Source organism: Gossypium hirsutum, chromosome A03 (genome assembly GCF_007990345.1).
Source record: "Gossypium hirsutum isolate 1008001.06 chromosome A03, Gossypium_hirsutum_v2.1, whole genome shotgun sequence".
NCBI lineage: Eukaryota > Viridiplantae > Streptophyta > Magnoliopsida > Malvales > Malvaceae > Gossypium > Gossypium hirsutum.
Genome location: NC_053426.1, coordinates 32,327,996 through 32,347,527, shown reverse-complemented (window position 1 = coordinate 32,347,527; position 19,532 = coordinate 32,327,996).

Sequence of the window (19,532 nt, the reverse complement as noted above, 5' to 3'; positions counted from 1 at the left end):
CAAATTGGTGTATGATAGTCCTGAGTGTCCTTTAGTATTCCGGGTGGTTCAACGGACAATTCAAGAATTTTGGGTTAAGAGGTGGAATGATATGATTAAGAATGTGTGGTACAGGTATGTACACTAAGCTTATGCTTATTGAGACCTCGAAATGTCAGGACCTTGGTGAGCTAAGATGTATGAATGATGATTATACATTTTGTTGCAATACCATGCTAGCTTACATTGTGAAATTGAACATGGAATCATGTATGGTGAGTTCATGATTAGTTGAAAAGGAACTTATGGTAGTATCATTATATTGCATTAAAGCAGTTTTGGACAGCAGTCATTGTGGGACTTTGAAAAATCACCAAAAATGGTGGAAGTCGAATTAGAGACTGAATAATACATGAATTAAATCTTATTGAATCTATTTTCATATAAAGGAAACGTGTAAGAAAAATAATTTCATACTATCAGATTTTTGAAATTTTGTGAGACAGAGTCAGAATGAATTCGGATTTCAGAATGAATTCGGATTTCAGAATGAATTCGGATTCCCCTATTCAGATTTGGGAAAATCACTAGAAATGATAAAGAAATAATTATAGGCCAGAATTTATATGCTTAAAATCATTAATGAGTCTACTTTCAATGGAAATAGACAGGAGCATCATCCAAGTCCCATACTATGAGATAATTAATTTGTAGTGAACAGAGGTTAGAACTACCAAATAGCAAAATAGAGGAGACTTTGGATAATAAACTATACTTATTGGCTACACCAAAAATTCTGAAAATTTTATGGTAAGAAGATATGTGAGTCTAGTTTCAGATAAAATTAGTGGATATTAATTTGGAGCTCTGTAGCTCCAAATATAAATAATTTGGTAACTCTGACTCGAGAAGACAGCATGACCAGAATGTAAATTTAAGTGCAATTATGGTTGTATTATCTTAAGAAGCATGTTAGCATGTTGCTTATTATTTTCATATGGACTTACTAAGTGTAAAGCTTACTCCCTCATTTTCATTTCTTTAGTGATTACAGGTTAGCTCGGGGTTGGAGATCGTCAGAGGCAGCGTCACACTATCAAGTCATCAACTTAGGGAAGCTGACATATATATATATGTTAAGCGTTTTCAAGTGAGTGGCATGTATAGAGACTTAGTTTTTATGATAGATGTTGTTATGAATAGGCATGTATTGCTTGTAATGATTTATTGTATATAGCCATGAGAGGTGGCTTATAATGATTGTGGCTTGTAAGCCAAATTATCCATGTCGTGTGCTTATGCTTTGTGATGTGATTATGTTTGTCTGCTATGAGTGAGTAATGTATGACACATGTAGATGATGAATGCTTTAGGAAAATTTGGGGTGGTCATGGCTATGGAATAAATGCGTAAATTGGCATTAAGTTGATAATGATTGAACATGGACATTCGTTGAATAAGTAGAGATTAATTATTAGGTAATATGTTATGGTTGATTGTTAAAAATGATGCCATGATGTATAACTTTGATGTGTGTAAAGATGTGGGGGATTAATGGTAACAAAAGGCTTGGAAATAGCCTAAGTGTTGCCACACAGGCAGAGACATGGCCATGTGTCAGCAGTGTGGATGACATGGCCTAGCACACGAGTGTGTGGCTTGCCCGTATGGTTAAATTTTGTTTGCAAATGTCTTAGTCAGAGAGTTACACGGCCTGAGGACATGGGCGTGTCCCTGTGCCCATACGGGCGTGTGATTCTGTTTCTTGGAAAATTTTCCTATGTTTTCCCTGAATTTTTCTAAAGTACCCAGTTTAGTCCTTAACCACTCTCAAAGTACGTTTATGGCCTCGTAAGCCCATTTAAGGGACATCATGCATATTTATGAATGTTTTTAAAAGAAAATGAAATTTATGGCTCGATTTTGCATGTTTGTTTACGGTTATGTCCGGTAATGCCTTGTACCCTGTTCCAGCCTCGAATACGAGTAAGAGGTGTTATAGTTCTGAAAGGACTTAATTTAGTTTCCAAACCCATAAGAGATCAAGTTGCCATAGAAGTAATTCTGAACATGTTAGCATGATGAAAGTAAATTAATTTGATTAATATAATTATCCTAGCCCATTTAATGTTGATTATTTTTATTGCTAAAGCTTTCATTCATGCACTTAGGTAAATTTCATTTAGATTAGAAATTGCATTAGGGATCACTCTTGCATTTAATTAATCTAATCATCACTATCCAAATTTATTGAGTTTTTTACATCAAATTGTTAATTATAATTTTGCAATTAATTGTTTAAGCTTATATAGTCCCTATGGAGACGATAACTCATTTTTACTTACTTATACGTACGGTTGCATAAACACGTTACAATTTGTTGCAGCTAGTATAACACCCCTAACTCGTATCCGTCGCCGGACTAGGGTTAAAGGCGTTACCAGACGAATCGAAACATTTCACAAATAATTCACAAACATCATTTACTCATAAACATAAATCATTTCAGAGTCCCTTACATAGGTCAACGAGACCTTAAGCATGCATTAGAAAAGGGTCGGGACTAAACACATCTCATACAAATTTTTTTTTTCAAATTTAAACATTTTTCAAAGTTGTACAGGTCACACGCCCGTGTGAACAAACCGTGTGCCTCACACGACTTTAGACACACCTATGTGTCTAGGCCATGTCAAAATAGGGCATACATACTGACTTGTCCATATGGCCACAAGACACGCCCGTGTGCCAGACCGTGTGAAAATTAGAGAGGCTACTGAATTGGGTCACAGAGCTAGTCACACGCCCATGTGTCTAGCTCGTGGTCGAAAATGACTTTGCCACACGGCCTAGCACACGCCCGTGTGTGAGACCATGTGGTCTACCCAGGCTGATTTTGAAATGGCCCTCGAACAACACGGCTGAGACACACGCTTGTGTCTCTGCCCGTGTGGGCAAAAATAGGCCATTTACAAGGCTAATTTGCCACCCATTAAGGGTCCTCCCTACAAGCATCAAAACCACAACATTTTATATCATATATTCAACCATTTCACATCTAAATCATACACCATTCATGCCATTACATTATCAACAAATTCCATCCTCAATTCACCAACCAAAACATACTAAATCTATGCCAAAATCATACGAATGCATATGTTTCAATACTTCAAATTTACATTATTCAATCTAATGACCAAAACTTACCACTTTCTCAAATAAACATATACTAATACTTACCAAAACTACCAATTTCTATATCCATTCAAAACACATCATATTAATCATATTGCATCACAAATTTCATACCAAGATCTCATTCATATACATAACCATAATCAAGCCAAGTCACATGGCTAGATATATACATCACAAAACATATTCACATACTTCTAGCCTATACATGCCATACTTCAATATTTACACTTTCAAAAGGTACCAAAAATAGAGTCGATACTGTGGTGAAAGTCCTCGATGATCCCCGAGCTCCCAGTAGCTTCGATATCTATAAAGCAATGCAAACACACACAAAGTAAGCTTTCAAAAGCTTAGTAAGTCATATACAAATAAACTTAGCATTCAAAGCATGAAAGTGTTATCAAATTAAAAATATTCCATAGCCAAATACTATCTCAAACCTCAATGTTAATATACATTTCACATATTCCAAATTCTTTATCACATATAACATATTTTCTCATGATTTTATCACATATCAACATTTGTTCACTAAAATACATATACTTACCTTTTAAAATCAAATATGACACAAATTTCAAATGCACCTGAATCATATATATGTTCACATAATAATTCATTTTCTCAGAATGCCCATTGAACCGTTAGGAATCATAAAGATACGCGGATAGCTCAGAAATCTCGTACAATGCCAACGTCCCAGACGTGGTCTGACACGTAAATCATAAGTCAATGCCAATGTCTCAAACGTGGTCTTACACGAAAACACATATTGGATCCTATGTCATGACATATGTATCCTAACTAATCCTAGGGTTCGTACGGGGCTTTTCGGATGTCGAAACTTTGTCGATACTTTCTTGGATGTCTCATATTTCTCAACTCATTTAATCATTCATCATAGTTCAATAGCATTTAATCGATAGTAATTCAATTAAAAACACATTTATTTGTATATAGACTTACCTCGTACGGATTCGGATAGACGAAATCGGCTACTCAACGACTTTCGACTTTTAACTTTCCCCAATCTAATTTCGTTTTCTTTAGTTCTTGATCTATATAAATTCAAATTTAACTCTTTTATTCATCAAATCATTCAAATCAATCCACAAACACACATTTAGGGCATTTTATAAATTAGCCCTCACATTTTTACATTTTTGCATTTTAGTCCCTAATCACAAAAATCACAAAATACACAAAATTTCTTTGCACACATGCCTAGATGAATTCTCATAGTGTTCATACAAGTCCATATATTTCATTTATTTCACATTTTAGTCCCTCAATTTACAAATTTCACAATTTAGTTCCAATTACTCAAATTCATCAAAAATTCAAATACAAAATATGTTAACCCAAAACATATCTTTCATTTGATAACATCAAACTTCATAAAACTCATAGTTTTATCAATATCTCAACTTAAAATCATTAAGAATTTCAGAAATTAGGACATAGGCTTGATAGTATACTGAGCAACGATCACAAAAATGTAAAAATTATCAAAAACGGATCAAAACACATACCTTAATCAAGGAAATCAATGGTTGAATTGTAGCTTGTATATTTTTTTTTCTTTTCTTTTTGTATTTTCGACAATGGTAAATGATAATGGCTTGATTTTCATGCTTTTGTTTTATTAATATTAACATAAATTATCAAATGCCATTTTTAACCTTAATGAAATAATAATAAAAGCTTCTAATGGTTTTCCATAAAAGTCCATTAACCATGTTAATGGTCCATTTACAATATAAGGATCTCATATTTTAAAAATCATAGCAAATAGCCACTTTTAACAATTAGCAGGCAACTTTTATATTTTACGCGATTAGGTCCTTTTTCAAAATTAAGCACACAAACGGTAAAATTTTCACACGAAACTTTCACACACGTAAATTCACATGTTATAAGCATGTAAAGTAATATTAAAATATTTTTGACTCAAATTTATGGTCCCGAAACCACTATTTCGACTAGGGTCTAAACCAGATTGTTACAGCTACCTCAAGAAAAGCTCGATCGAACTGCTTTTGAATTTGAAGTAAATTCTACAACTCTGGAAATAATTTAATTGAGTCAAGTTATTCGATTTGGAATTAAATTGGCGATTGTAAGAATTGTTCGACTAGAGGATTTGATTAAAGAATTTTCTTGAAAATTTAATTTGGAAAATCTAAGTGATTTTAGAAAAATTAATTTCGATCAAGTAAAATTAAATTAATCAAATTAATATGATATTTTGAGAAATTAATTTTCAAGTCAGACAATTGGTCCAATGGGTAATTGAACTTGAAAATTGGACTTGATATCGTAAATGGGGCTTAGGAGCCCAAAATCGAGACCAAGACCCAAAATTTGGTTGAATCGGACCCAATATGTGAAACCGAGCCAACAATTCAATTGATGGTTGGACCGGACCGATTCGATTGTCACTGGCTTGGACTAAACTAACAGAAACCAAACCAATTTCGGGTGTCAGCGACTACAACGGCGGCATTTTGGTGGCCAAAAAATGGTCGGCAACGACAGTTCTTCAGTTGTTGAACAGTGGAAGAATTACACTCCTACTAGAACTCTATCAGAGAATTTGATTTCAAATTAACTATTCCAAAAATAATATTATTTTAATAGATTTAATATTAAACTAAATTTAATACTTATCTTAATAGTATTTTATTAATTTAATATTAAAGTGATTATCTTAATATCAAATTTAATTTAATGTTATCTTATAGATAAATATTTTATCAATTTAATAAGATTTAATATTAAATTAAATATAACATTTATCTTGATAAATATTATATTAATTTAATATTAAAATGATTAAGTTTAATCATAGTTGAACTTTTTAAACTCTCATTATATAAAGAGAGTCTTTGGTCATTATTTACACACACTTAAATTCAAAAGAAAGTTGTAGAGAGAAAATTCTATGAAGAAATTATTTAAGAAAATTTCTAGAGATATTTTTCTTATTTACAACGTAGCCCAAAAGTTTAGAGAAATTATAAAATTATCTCATTGATAATTTTTGTGAAAATTTTTCTAATTTGAAGGGAGCCCATATTCGACAGAGAGCTTGAGGATAGCATAGAAGACTACTCGGTCAAAGCATTCATCCTAGACAAATCGAAAAGGTACAATTTTGATTTAGTGTTTATTACTTTAGATATCACAACCAGTTTCTTGTTTTGAAAAAAAATTAGAACTCTAATTTTTTCCTAAATTTATTATCCACTACGTTTTCCAAACCCAATTTTCCTACGAACACAAAATAAAATTCATGGAAAAATTATAAAACAAGGGCACATGGCTGTGTGGTCAAGTCATGTGCAATGCCTTAAGCCATGTGGAGGGGTTACACGACCATGTGGTCAGGTTGTGTAACTAACTGTGGTCATGTGGGACATGCAAAATTACGCTACAGGGGAGACACAGCCATGTGAGAATTGAAATATCTTAGGGTTTCAAAGGGACATGGTCATGTGGTCCATGCACCCGTGTGTGTCACATCCCGAAAACCATGTTAGTAGAATTGGGCAATAGATTATGGGTTGAGAGAAAAACTAGATTTTGTGTCAGAAGAATTAAAATAGGATAAAATAAATAATTAGTTAATAATAATTAAATTAAATTAAATACTTATGGTATTAATAATCAGGACATTAGTAAAAATAAAAATAAAAATAATAGAGACTAATTTGGAAATAGTGGTTAAAGTAGAGGTTAAATGTGTAAATTAAAAAATTAGTGGTTAAAAGGGGAGCTATTAAAACAAGGGAGAATAGGGGAGGACTTATAGGGAAAATAACCCATTTTTTAAAATGGTTAGTTTGCTATAAAAAGCAATTGTCGTCTTTATCTTTTCTCATTTTTTTTCATTTTAAAATTTTGTTAGATCTAGGATTGAAAGTTTTCTCTCAAATTTTGTCCATCTATTATATTTTTTTTGGCATCCAAGCACTCTCTATTCTTTCAATTTTGCAAGAAAATCACTCTTTCTTCTCCAATTTCTCACCTAAACTTAACTCATTTTTTCCCAATTGGTACAAATTCATGGAGATTTTCGAGTTAAAGGTAAATCTATTATTTTCTTCTATATTGAATTTTTATTATGTGTTTTTAATTTGAATTTTCATAGATCTAAGCAAGAAAATTAAAGATCTATGGTTTTAAAGCTATCTTTTGCAAAAAAAAAAAGTAAATCTCATAATAAAGAGCTAAGAAATATTTTTAAAATGATTTGTAGTTTTTGATGAGATTAAGAGGTTTACAAATTCAATTTATCAAAATCTTTAAGTAATTGCATGAATTAAATGATTTTCTTTTGAGAATGAGGATGAACAATATTTTTTCGAAAAAAATATTAATTAAAGAAATTGAGTAAAGTTGGAGATCTAGATTTATAATTAGGTACAAGTTAGGGGGGTTTAGGAGGTAAGGATTTAATTAAGTTAGAAAGAAGAAATTAAGTGAAATAGATTGTACAAAATAAGTCGAATAAGTATGTGCGAATAGAGAGTCCTTGTCTGAACACAAAGAGAGATAAGCTAGATTGTTTTTAAATGCTTAGTAATATGTATATTTTTGTCCGAAGCTAAAAATGTTGGTGAAGCCTCAACAAATTGGGATAAAGGTAAGCGAAAAGTTATCTAGTTTGACGAGTCGTAGCGAGCTATAGGTGAACTTATTTGTATATCGTGTTTTAGCATGAATTACGAGATCTAGAAAATTAAAGTGAGGCTTGCGAACTTCACTTATGTTATGTATGCTGGTCTTGTTATATATATTATAAATATAAGCGTGAATTTTGTGTTATACATAAATATGTGTGAGTTTTATTATATAATATATATCTATGCGTTTATAGGGTTTTGTTATATAGTATATGTATATATGCAAATTTGACTTGACAGGGGAGTTTTTAAATATGTATGTATATATGAAATAATTAAACTTCTTGTTATATAATATATATATGGGTAGTTTTAAGGAGTATTGTTTCATATAATATATAATATATACGTATAGGGGTTGTATTATATATAATATATAGGCATGGGTGGTTATACATATAATATATTATGTGTGTGGGCTTTATTGTATGTAAAATTTATTTATACGTAAGGACTTTATTATATATATAATATATACGTGGTTTTTGGTGTTATATATATAATATAATATACATATATATATTTATATGTATGGTTCAATTGTATGCAGTATATGCAATTATGTGTATGGTTTTATATAATATATAAATTATGGGGCTTTTAATGTATGCTTAAAATTAGAAGTTACAGGGTCACTAAATAAATATGTATATATAATATATATATTTGTATATAATTTTGTAATACTTACGAACGTATATAAGAATAAATAATATAATGTGGACTCTTATAACATGGAAATTTTATTGATAATGCATATTTGTGCATGCATGAACCCGTAAGTGAATTATGTGATTTATGATATTGCAAGTTTTGATTAGTGAAAAATTATATTATCGTGAAATGCTAAGTGCAAGCTCAACTGTAATGCGAGCCAATTATATTTGTGTATTGTATTATATTGTGAACTGTGTTGATTGGTGAATTATATTATTATGGCGAACTGTAATAATTTGCCAGATTGTGTATCGTGAGAGTTTGAGTTGTATAATATGTAAACTAAGCTATTGCGTGCCCCATGCTAAATAAAATATGCAAACAATGATTTATGTGAGCTATGTCATGAATGATATGTGAATTGTGATTATGAGTGCAATATATGTTGCATGGAAGTTATATTATTTATGAACCATGCTTTATTGTGAATTGTGAATTGTGAACTGTGCTATATTGTGCGAGCTCTACTGAATTGCGAGCCCTATTATACTGAATATTGTGAATTTGTTAAAAGAGATATGTTGGCATTATGACTTTATGGAACCATTGGGTACAATTGGCATGCCATGGATTATGAGTACTCACCCATTTTTATTATGTGTTGGGCATTGTGGCTCGAAGATAGCGTTGGAGAGACAAGGGAATGTCAGGTATAGCTCCATTCACTGTAGATAGCGTGGTGTGTTTGGAGAGTGTGGGCATAGCTACACTTACATGGAGATAGCATAAGACTTTATGAGTCATGTGGTGTATTTTGGAGATCCGTTTATCCAATGAGTATATAATTGACTATGTTTCATCTTCACGAATTGACAATTAATCACTATGTTGTTAATGAAAATTGTGTTATATGTGAATTGTTCAAGTATGCTCAAATCCTAACATGTCTAGTGTTTATATATTTGTGTTGTATGCATGTGTACTTACTGAGCTTTCCCAAGCTCACACCTTACTTTACCTTACAGATAAATAGTTCCTAGATTAGTGAGGAGGGTGGCAAATTGATGATCTATTGCAAGGCATTTTCTTTTAGTATGTGTGTTGAGCTTTTAAGCTCCGAAGTGAAGGCATTGTCGGTCTTTCCAAGGATTTACTACTAGAATTAGACTTAAACTTTTTAAGTAAAAATTTAAACAGGTTAGAAACAAACATTATGGACTGTTTATTTTTTTGGGGATTTTTGAATGTTATAATTGCTTGATTGATTGCTAGTTTAGATGGTTTTAATTACTTGCTTAATGTGATGATAATTAAATGAACTAAAAAAGTTTTACAACTAAGGGAGACAGTTGAGTATTAAGGTACACCATATACCTTTTGATTGTGTGAATGAAATGATTAATTTAGAAAAGCATGCACTTAGGTCTAAATTCCTGTATGAAATATTCTGCAATTGTGTGGTGTGTATGGTTGGTTAGTGTGGTTCGTAAAGTTTTAAACGAAGAGTCACATCAGTGGCTAATGTGATGCTCAAAATTTGGGTCGGACCGTCCTGGTCGGGTTTGAGACGTCACAGTGTGGCCTTAATTTTAGGCACGGTTTACCTTGATTCTCTTATAAAAGAACACAAACCTTTCACCGGGGTCTCGAATGACGCCCTTCATGTTCAAATTTGGTCTGATGCACTTGTAACTGGTCTTTCAAACAACATTTATACATGTGTTAAGGTTTGTTTTCAAGATTTATCAAGATTTTCGAGAGTTTCAGCAGGAAACCGTAAAAGATTGATTAATCAAATAAAAGATTGGTGTCGGGACAATGATATTATGAAATATGAAATTCGATAGATGAAACAGATGTAACAGTCTGGTTTTGACCCTAGTTGGAATAGTGGTTTCGAGACCACATATCCGAGTCAAAAAATATTTTAATATTATTTTTTGTGCCTATTATAAGTGAATTGACATATGTGAAAGGCTCGTGTGAAAATTTAATTGTTTGTGTGCCTAATTTGTAAAAAGGACCTAATCGCGTAAAAGGTAAAAGTTGTGTGCTAGATGTTAAAGTACCTATTTGAGTTGGATTTCTAAAATAAAGGTCCTTATGTGATTATTTGACCATTGGAAGTTTGAATGGACATAAAAAGGCATGTGCTAGGTGAACTTATATTGGTTTAATGAAAGGGCAAAATGGTCATTTAGATTTTTTATGTTAATATCAATAAAACAAAGCTTAAAATAAGCTCATTTTCAAGCTCATTCACCGAAATTGAAAAGAAAATAAAATAGAAAAGCTACGCTAGGGTTCCGCTACTATTTTTGGTGATTAAGGTATGGTTTTGACTCAGTTTTTGATAATTTCTATGTTTTTGTAATCGTTGTTTAGTATACTACAAAGGCCATGCTTCAATTTTTAATTTTGGTGATGATTTAGAAATATTCCATGGATGAATTCATGAGTTTTGTGTTGTTAAATGGTGAATTATGGAAGGTATGTTTTGGGTTGACATATAAATTGGGCTAATTTGTAAAAATGTTATTTTGAGGGGCTAAAATGTGAAATAAATGAAATGTGTGAAATAGTATGAGTACTAAGAGAATTCGGCTAAGCTTGTGTATATGCAAATTATGTTTATTTTGTGATTTTGTGAAATAGGGACTAAAGTGTCGAAATGTGAAAATGTGAGGGCTAGTTTGCAAATTTCCCTAAATATGTGTTTATGGATTTAATTGAATTATTTGGTGAATAAAAGGATTAATTATGAATACTTATAGATCATGAAAAGAGGAGTTCAGATTTAGATCGAGAAAAATCGAAGATTATAGAATAAACATTTGAGTCGACACCTTCAAGTACAAGGGAAGTTCGTGCTTAAAATATGATGTTAAACAAGCTTTGATGCCTTTATTATACATGGGTTGTATATAATTGAATTGGATAATATGATGATGAATCGGAAGTTTTGGCACTAAGTGTGCAATTTAAACTAGCTTCGGCTACTTGAGGCACTAAGTGTTCGACTTATTCTCGGTTATTTGAGATGGCACTAAGTGTGCGAAAATATCTTGATTCGGCTAATCTTATTGCACTAAGTGTGCAGATGTCTAAAATACGAATAAGTTATGGAAAGTCTTATAACATTCAACAAGAGGTAAGTAAGAAAGTGAATAAGTACGGGAAGATTCAAGTATGTATAATACCTAAGTGGTAGATGATTGTTGTATATGTGAATTTCATTGAGTTGATAGGGTCTTATGGATTGAAATTGTGCAAATACTCATATGTTGTCATTTTATGTTTCATATACTGTTGATGATTTGAGTATGAGCTTACTAAGCTTTTGAAAGCTTACTTTGTGTGTGTGTTTGAATTGTTTTGTAAATATCGAAGCTACCAAGCTCAGGGACCGTCAAGGATCGTTGCCACACTATCGAACCTCATTTTGGTATTTTTGAAAATGTATATATATTTAAAATATAGCATGTATAGGCTAGTAGTTATGGAAGTATGTTTTGTGATGTATATATATTTAGCCATATGAATTGGCTAATTTGTGTTTGAACTCATAGTTGATAATGGTTTATGATATGTTATGTTAATTTGAAATTGTAGTATGCTTAGTTGGATAAAGAAAATGGTAAGTGTGGTGAATTTTTGGAATGAGATTATATGATGATTTGATATAATCTTACATTATATTCATTATAAATAGGTAAGGTTTATAAGTATGTAAATGGTTGATAATATTATGGTATGAGTGATATGTGTTTTAGCATAAAAAAAATTGGTTGATTGGATTGTACATATATGCTTGTTTCCATGCTTGCAGGTTGACCCAAAAACGGATGGCAATTTGGCTTAAACCAAGCCTTCATTGTGCCACACGGCCATAGCATACAGGCGTGTTTGTTGGCCATGGGGAAAAGTCAGTATGTAAACTCTGTTTTGGCACGGCCTGGTTACACGGGCGTGTGACCTCAACAGAATTGAGAAATTTTGCTAAGCTCTAAAAATTTTGAATGTGTTCGGTTTAGTCCCGACCTATTGCTAATGCATGTTTAAGGTCTTGTTGACCTAAGAAAGGGACTTTATGTTGATGTTTGACTATGATGCTATGATGTTTGTGAAATGAATGTAAAGTGTTTTGAAATGTTCGATAATATCGCTTAACCCTAGTTCGGCGATGGATACGGCTTAGGGTGTTACAACAGAGGCACTTACCGATTCTTGGTAAAGTTAGAGATTCAATAGACGGTGATTCACTAATTCGATAAAAACATGATGGAGTGGAAGATGATTCGATTTGAGAATAAAATAATTATCAGCAATGGAGAAAAATATTTCTTGCAAAGAAGAGAATGAATAAGAGAGATGAAAAGAAATAGGGGAAATGAAATAAAATTTATGTTTTGGTTTGAAAAAAGAAATAAGAATTCAAGTACTATTAGGAAAAAGGCTAAATACTTAGGGTTTCAAAACTCTAAGGGGTTGCAAGGTAATTTCCCCTTACTGCCGAAAATCAAAGGGAAATGGGGAAAAGGTTCTATGGATCCATTAGTTGGTTCCAGTTCCTTGCTAGGGGAGAGATCAACATCGATAGGACATTGAAATGTGGGCTCAAGAAGTAGCAGAATAGGAGTTGGAGTCTCTCTTTAATCGAGGGAGACCCAGAGTAGGAAGTGAGAGTTGATTCCTTTCGAGTTTTTCTTGAACTAGTAAATGGGATCTCATTTTGAGTCGAAGAAGAGGTGAACAGCTTTGCCCAAGTGGTAACGAATTTCGATAAGCAAGTAAATAATTTGATTGATTGGATTGGAGGTTCAAAAGAAGAATGTAAGAAAGAGGGATAAGACCGAGGTCTCAGACTCTCTAGGTTCCTCTGGTCTCTATCGGTCGAGTGAACATGCCCACTACGTTCTACCCCTTTGTCCCTTCTTTCATAGAAAAGGGTTCAAGACTACTAAGCAGATGGTCCGATTCGAAATGCTAAAATAGATCCTTGCTAAGCTTCTTTTCCAAGTAGTTGTCGATTGGCGACCTTGTCAATTGAATTCCCCACTCCTTCCTGTGCTACATCGAATCAAAAGATTAACCCAATTGGGAATTTCCACAACAGGATTTTTATCTCACTAACAATATCTGAGGTTGATACCTGATAAGTGGATTTCCCCTATTTCATGCCTAGAAGGCCCTATCTATGCTACTAAATATGGTAAGGGAAATGAATGAAATAAGCTTATTCAATTTGCATGTGGTAAGCCAAACCATTTTCTCTTCTTCTTCTTCTTTTTTTTGCATCTAGAATGCTTTAAGTGGTATTTCAACAACGAAAATCTTGGTACCAAAGATGGTGTGCCTTCAGAGGTGGAGCCAATTACCCACTTTCCTGGTTGCCATGTACGTGGCATCTAGGGATGGAACCTTCTGCCCAATTCTTTTCTTACCTCGAACGGGAGTCGTCATCATTGATGGTCTTTCTTGAGGAATGGTTCCCCCAGGTCATTCATCAATCCTCTTTCAAGCTAGGGGATGGCTGGTAGGAAAGGTCTCTTTGAGGCGAAATGGGCCAACCAGAATAACGTCCTTTGAGAGTTCGAGATGTAGGAGCGAATCTTTGACTTTCGGTTCTGAGGATCTAAGTTTCTGGTGTCGTTGGGTACGGGTTTGGGTACCAGTGACTCAAGTCTTTTACGAATAGATTATTGCAGAACTTTTCCTAATTGAGACCAATCTTTTTTCTCACATATCTATGAATGAGGAGAATCTACGAGGATACGCGGGCAACCCATGTATGAGAGTTCTGGTCCTTTCGGCTCTAATTCTTTATCAAATTAAACAGATTGGGATGGGAATGGATCAGTGGGTAGGAGTCCTTAATAGAGCTACAATGAAATAGCCTATTTTAGGGTATAAACCTTATTTATGGAAGGGAAGACTTTAGAAAAAATAAATAATACATTTGACTCAACCCCGTGTTTTTAGGTTAGGACGAGCTTTAAAAAAGCTTATTTTTTATTAGTTTCTCCGGTATAAGAGAATTAAAAACATTCTAATTGTGGCTTGTCTATTAGTGGAAATGGGCCGATGAGCTTTAGCCCTTGGGCGAGATCAAACAATTCTCTTTTTGAAGTCGTCCATTAACTAAAAAACGCTTGCGGGCTTTCATCGGTAGGGAAGGTTAAAATTCGAAAAGATATGCCAATATAGCTTTAGTAGATCTAGTGGGAATGAGATTCTATGCCTAAGTCAGTCTCTTAAAAGTCAAGCTTGCCTAACAGCAGAAGTAGGACCTAGGACCATGTAACACCCCTCACCTGTATCCAACACCGGGACAGGGCTCGAGGCATTACTGAAACTTTAAACTTTCAGTATATTAACTCGGGTCACAAAATTTCACTTGAAATTAAAACTTTTCAATCATGAATATCCCGTCCTTTGTATAGGCCTTCGAGACCTATAACAAACCTAAAGGCAATGCGGGACAAATTCGGGCACGTCCGATGAATCTTAGTCTCCTCAGAAAATTTTCCTTAACATAAAGGGTCACACGCCAATCTAGATGGGCCATGCTGACTCACACGCTCGTGTGGCTTGGGGCACGCCCATGCCCTTCAACCATAGGCAACACTGACTTATTAACACGGCCAGGACACACACCCGTGCTGCCTGTCTGTGGACGACACTATCATTTGAACACAGCCATGGCACTCGCCCGTGCGGCCTACCTGTGTACAACTTTGAGCTAAAAGTTTAAGTGTAGGGGACACACGGCCATAGCACACACCCATTGGAGAGAACCGTGCGTCCCGCACGACCTAGACACACGCCCGTGTGTCCAACCATGTGGACTCTAATAGGCTATTTTCCAAGCCTTTAGTCACCCCTTTCTATTACTTGGGCTTAATGGTTACAAAATTTGAGAGAAAACATGATTTTACACTTGTAAATAATCTTAATAAAGATAGTTGTATGCAAACCTCATATCATTGGTTTCTCACATGAAAGGTTATTTTCCATTTAGTGTTATAGGTTCCCACGTCACTTTAATTCATCCAAAATTGGGTCGTTCATGTGACTCATTGTCAATTGGTAACAACCCATCACTTGTAATTAAAACAATGCATAATTTTGTAGGTCATAGCCTACTTCAATTAAGCCAATTTTCATGGCCATATACAAAGAGATAAACACATTTTTATGCCTTCATTTGGAAAATCAAATGACACATATAACAAAATACTCAAAAATACTATACATGCCATTGAACAAAATAAACTAAGTCTTTATACCAATCCTTGTCTAATTGATAGTATGTTGACTCTCCAATCGTCTTCCAGTCCTTATGAGTCATCGAGCTCTGCGAGACAGGGAAAAAGAGAGGGGTAAGCATTTTCATTCTTAGTAAGCTCGAATAATCGGAAAGTAAACTTACCGAGTAATTAGCATACATCCATACTTAAATCATGAAATCATCAATTATGAAATGATTTACTATCACATGCACTCAATCAATAAGTTAGTCACATAACAAAGCATCATGCAATTTATGTAGATGAGCTCATCATTCATCATCTTATTGACATACATCATATTAATCCCGTTGAGTTTCTAGGAATCTCGATGGAATACCCATTATCCATCAATTCTTACGAATGATCATTTCACATATATGCACTCCCGTAAACCTCACATCTCATGGCAGGATTACCAGTCCTGGCTAAATCCCCCATATCATAGACTCATAAGGTGATGGCGGGATTACTGATCGTGATTTTGTGTGATAAGTTTTATAAATTTATAATTAATCGTTCTTGAAACTAACTATTATCACGATGTAGGCAAGTGTACCTATCAAACAATAGTATAGTTTTAGCAAGACCGGATTGCCGAACCCAAAGGAACTAAAAGTACTAGTAATGACTGTTTTTTTATTATCTAGCCTAAGAATAAGAGGGGTTGTTTTAACGAACTAATTAACTAGACTAAGAATTCACAGAAAATAGAATTTGGGGAATACCTTTGGAAAACGATTGAATTAGGACAATAATTAAGGAAGAATCCACCTAGACTTTACTTGTTTTTCTGACTCTGAATCGGACGATTTATTCTTTTAACTTATTCTGTAGAGATCCCTAATTTATGTTATTATCTCTATTCAAGACTAATAACATCTAATCCCTAGATTGAATAATTGAGACACCCTAGGGTTGCATTAACTCGATCTATGGATCCCCTTATTAGGTTTCACCCTAATTCGACAAAATCTTGTCACCCTATCTCTAGGCGCGCAATCAACTTCGCTTAATTATAACAATTTTACTCTTAGATAGGGTCTATTCCTCCTCTAAATAAAAGCTTATCTTGAATCAATATCCTGGAATATCAAAACAAGATTTAAGAACACATAATTAAGAACAAGCCAAATATTTATCATACAATTCAGAAAATAATAACAAGATTTGTCTTAGGTTTCATTCCCCTTAGGTATTTAGGGATTTAGTTCATAACTAAACAGGAAAACATCTCAGAAGAATAATGAATACAAAACATAAAGAAAACTCAAAACTCCTGAAGGGATATTGAGGGGAGATCTTCAGTCCTGATGGTGAATCTGGCTTCTGAGATGGATCAATCGGCTTCCCTTGAGCAGTTTCCTACCTCCTTCTCTCTGTGTGTCCCTTTCTTCCTTCTCTAGGGTGTATTTATAGGCTTTGGAATACCTAAGAACCCTCGAAATTAGCCTTTCCTGAATTGGACTCAACTTGGGCTCGGCAGGGACACGCTTGTGTGACACGCCCGTGTGCCATTACTTCAGGCCGTGCTCGAACCTGTTAGAATGGCACGAGCGTTTGTTCTACCTGTGTGAGTCGTGCTTCGATTCAGTCAAATTGACACAGCCGTGTGGTCTGCCCGTGAAAGGAAGTCTAGGCCGTGTTGATTTCGTACTTTGGCCCATTTTCTCTGTTTTTTGGCCCGTTTCTCGTTCCTTTCACTCTTTTATTCTCTCTTAAGTATAAAACATGAAATTAAGGCATTAGGAGCATTGAATTCACCAATTCTAAGGGAAAATCATCCACAAAATGTGTTAAGCATGGGGTAAAAATATGTATAAATTACGGTTTATCAAATACCCCCACACTTAAGCATTTTCTTGTCCTCAAGCAAAATTCTCAACTCATAATCAAAATAAATTCTTTTTAACTTATAATATTTATCGAAAATATCTCAAACTAATTCATGAGTAGTCGTACATTGAGAATTCAACTAAAAGAACATTAGAGCTTCAAACATTCCAAGTTGAGTATTTAATCATGTAAAACTTAGGCATATCCCCTTATCTAAGTGGTTACCTCGATTCGAAATCTCACAGAGTTTAACATCCTCACTAAAGATTCACTCAAAGTGTTTAAGGATAATGAAGGTAGCACTAGCTTCTTCTCAGAATATGGAATTTAAATACTTAAGCTCAAAAACAAAAGAATACTATTAATGTGTATACACGGTTTTTTTTAAGAACGAGCCAAATAACATAGACTAACTATTAATAACAAGACATAGCTAAGTACTATTTCAATTCAAATATCGACAAAAATAGGGATCAAATTTAATTTAGGGGATTTCATCAATAATGGGTTAAGGGTTAATATTAAGGGTAATGCAAGAAATGGCTTGTTAGGCCCAAAGGGGTTCACTAGGGGTTAATCGTGGAAGTAGGCTTTTCATGACATGAATGGGTTAATCCTAAGTGCCTTTCTCATTTTGACATATCAAATCAAATAGTGTGGTCTTGACATGCATAATCAAGCAACTTCTAGAATAACAGTTCAATACTAACGCACTCATAATGAAAGTGAGCATGAAAGAATTAATAGATGCTCAAAAATCTAACAAAAATTATGGTTTTTTGATGTTTAAAACTTTTGAATTCCAACTCAAAGTAATACCTAAACTTTGGGGAAACAACCTAAAATTTTAAATTCTTTAAAATCAACTTATCATGCTCGATTCTCTAATGTCTTAAAGTTTAAACAATCAATGCATAAATGCCTATGTTTTAGTTCAAGATATATCAATCAAAATCATAAATCAATCAAAATTTATCCTAAATATGATATGAGAGCTTTTCAAGAGAACAAGGCAGTCATTCACGGATTTTTCTCATAATGAAATGAATACCCCCCACATTTAAGATGTACATTGCCCTCAATGTACAAAGATAGATATATAGAAAAGAATGTCAAAATAAGATAAGGAGAGAAGTGAAATTTCCTGAGTGATGAATGAATTTCCTTGAATTGGAGTTTCAGAGAATAACCGGCGTGAGGGTGGAGGAGGATACTCGGCAGTGGTAGAGGTTCATTAGTCCATAAGTCCTGCGCCAAAAGAATATTATATCTAAAATTGGTTATGGTCGTGATCGAGCAGGACATGGCAGTCGTGGAGAACCTTTCCAAGTGGAGTTTCGAGTCCCTGAGTAATAGTAAGCTTTGGAGCCTTTTATAACTGTGATAGAATCAGAAACTCTTTTAGAAATTTTATAAGGAAGAATGATTACTCGATAGGAAATAGCCGGAATTCAAAATTGTTAAATAAAAATTATAAATCCTAATAAAAATAAGATGAAAGAAAAAAATAAAAAGTAGTCTTAAAATAAAATAAAAGTAAAAACATAAAATAATAAATAAAAGTTTTTAAACATATTCATCGCTAGATAGATCGCGAGGTGGGGGTGGCGATGAGATGTGGAGATGCTGACAGATCTGCTGTAGAGTAGCATCAATGTTGTCAAATCGTTGAAAACACTGCTGCTCGAATCGAGTGAGGCGCTCAGAAATGTCAGCATATAAAGCTACCGCATGAACTGGACGAGAAGGTGGTGATGGCTGAGATGGGTCCTCGTGCTGTGGAGGGACATCATCAGTAATATCCTCGGGGGCCTCCTCCTCAGTAGATTGGGTGAGACGATATTGAGGAGGGTAGGTTCCTCCGTACTTTTCGATCATCCTC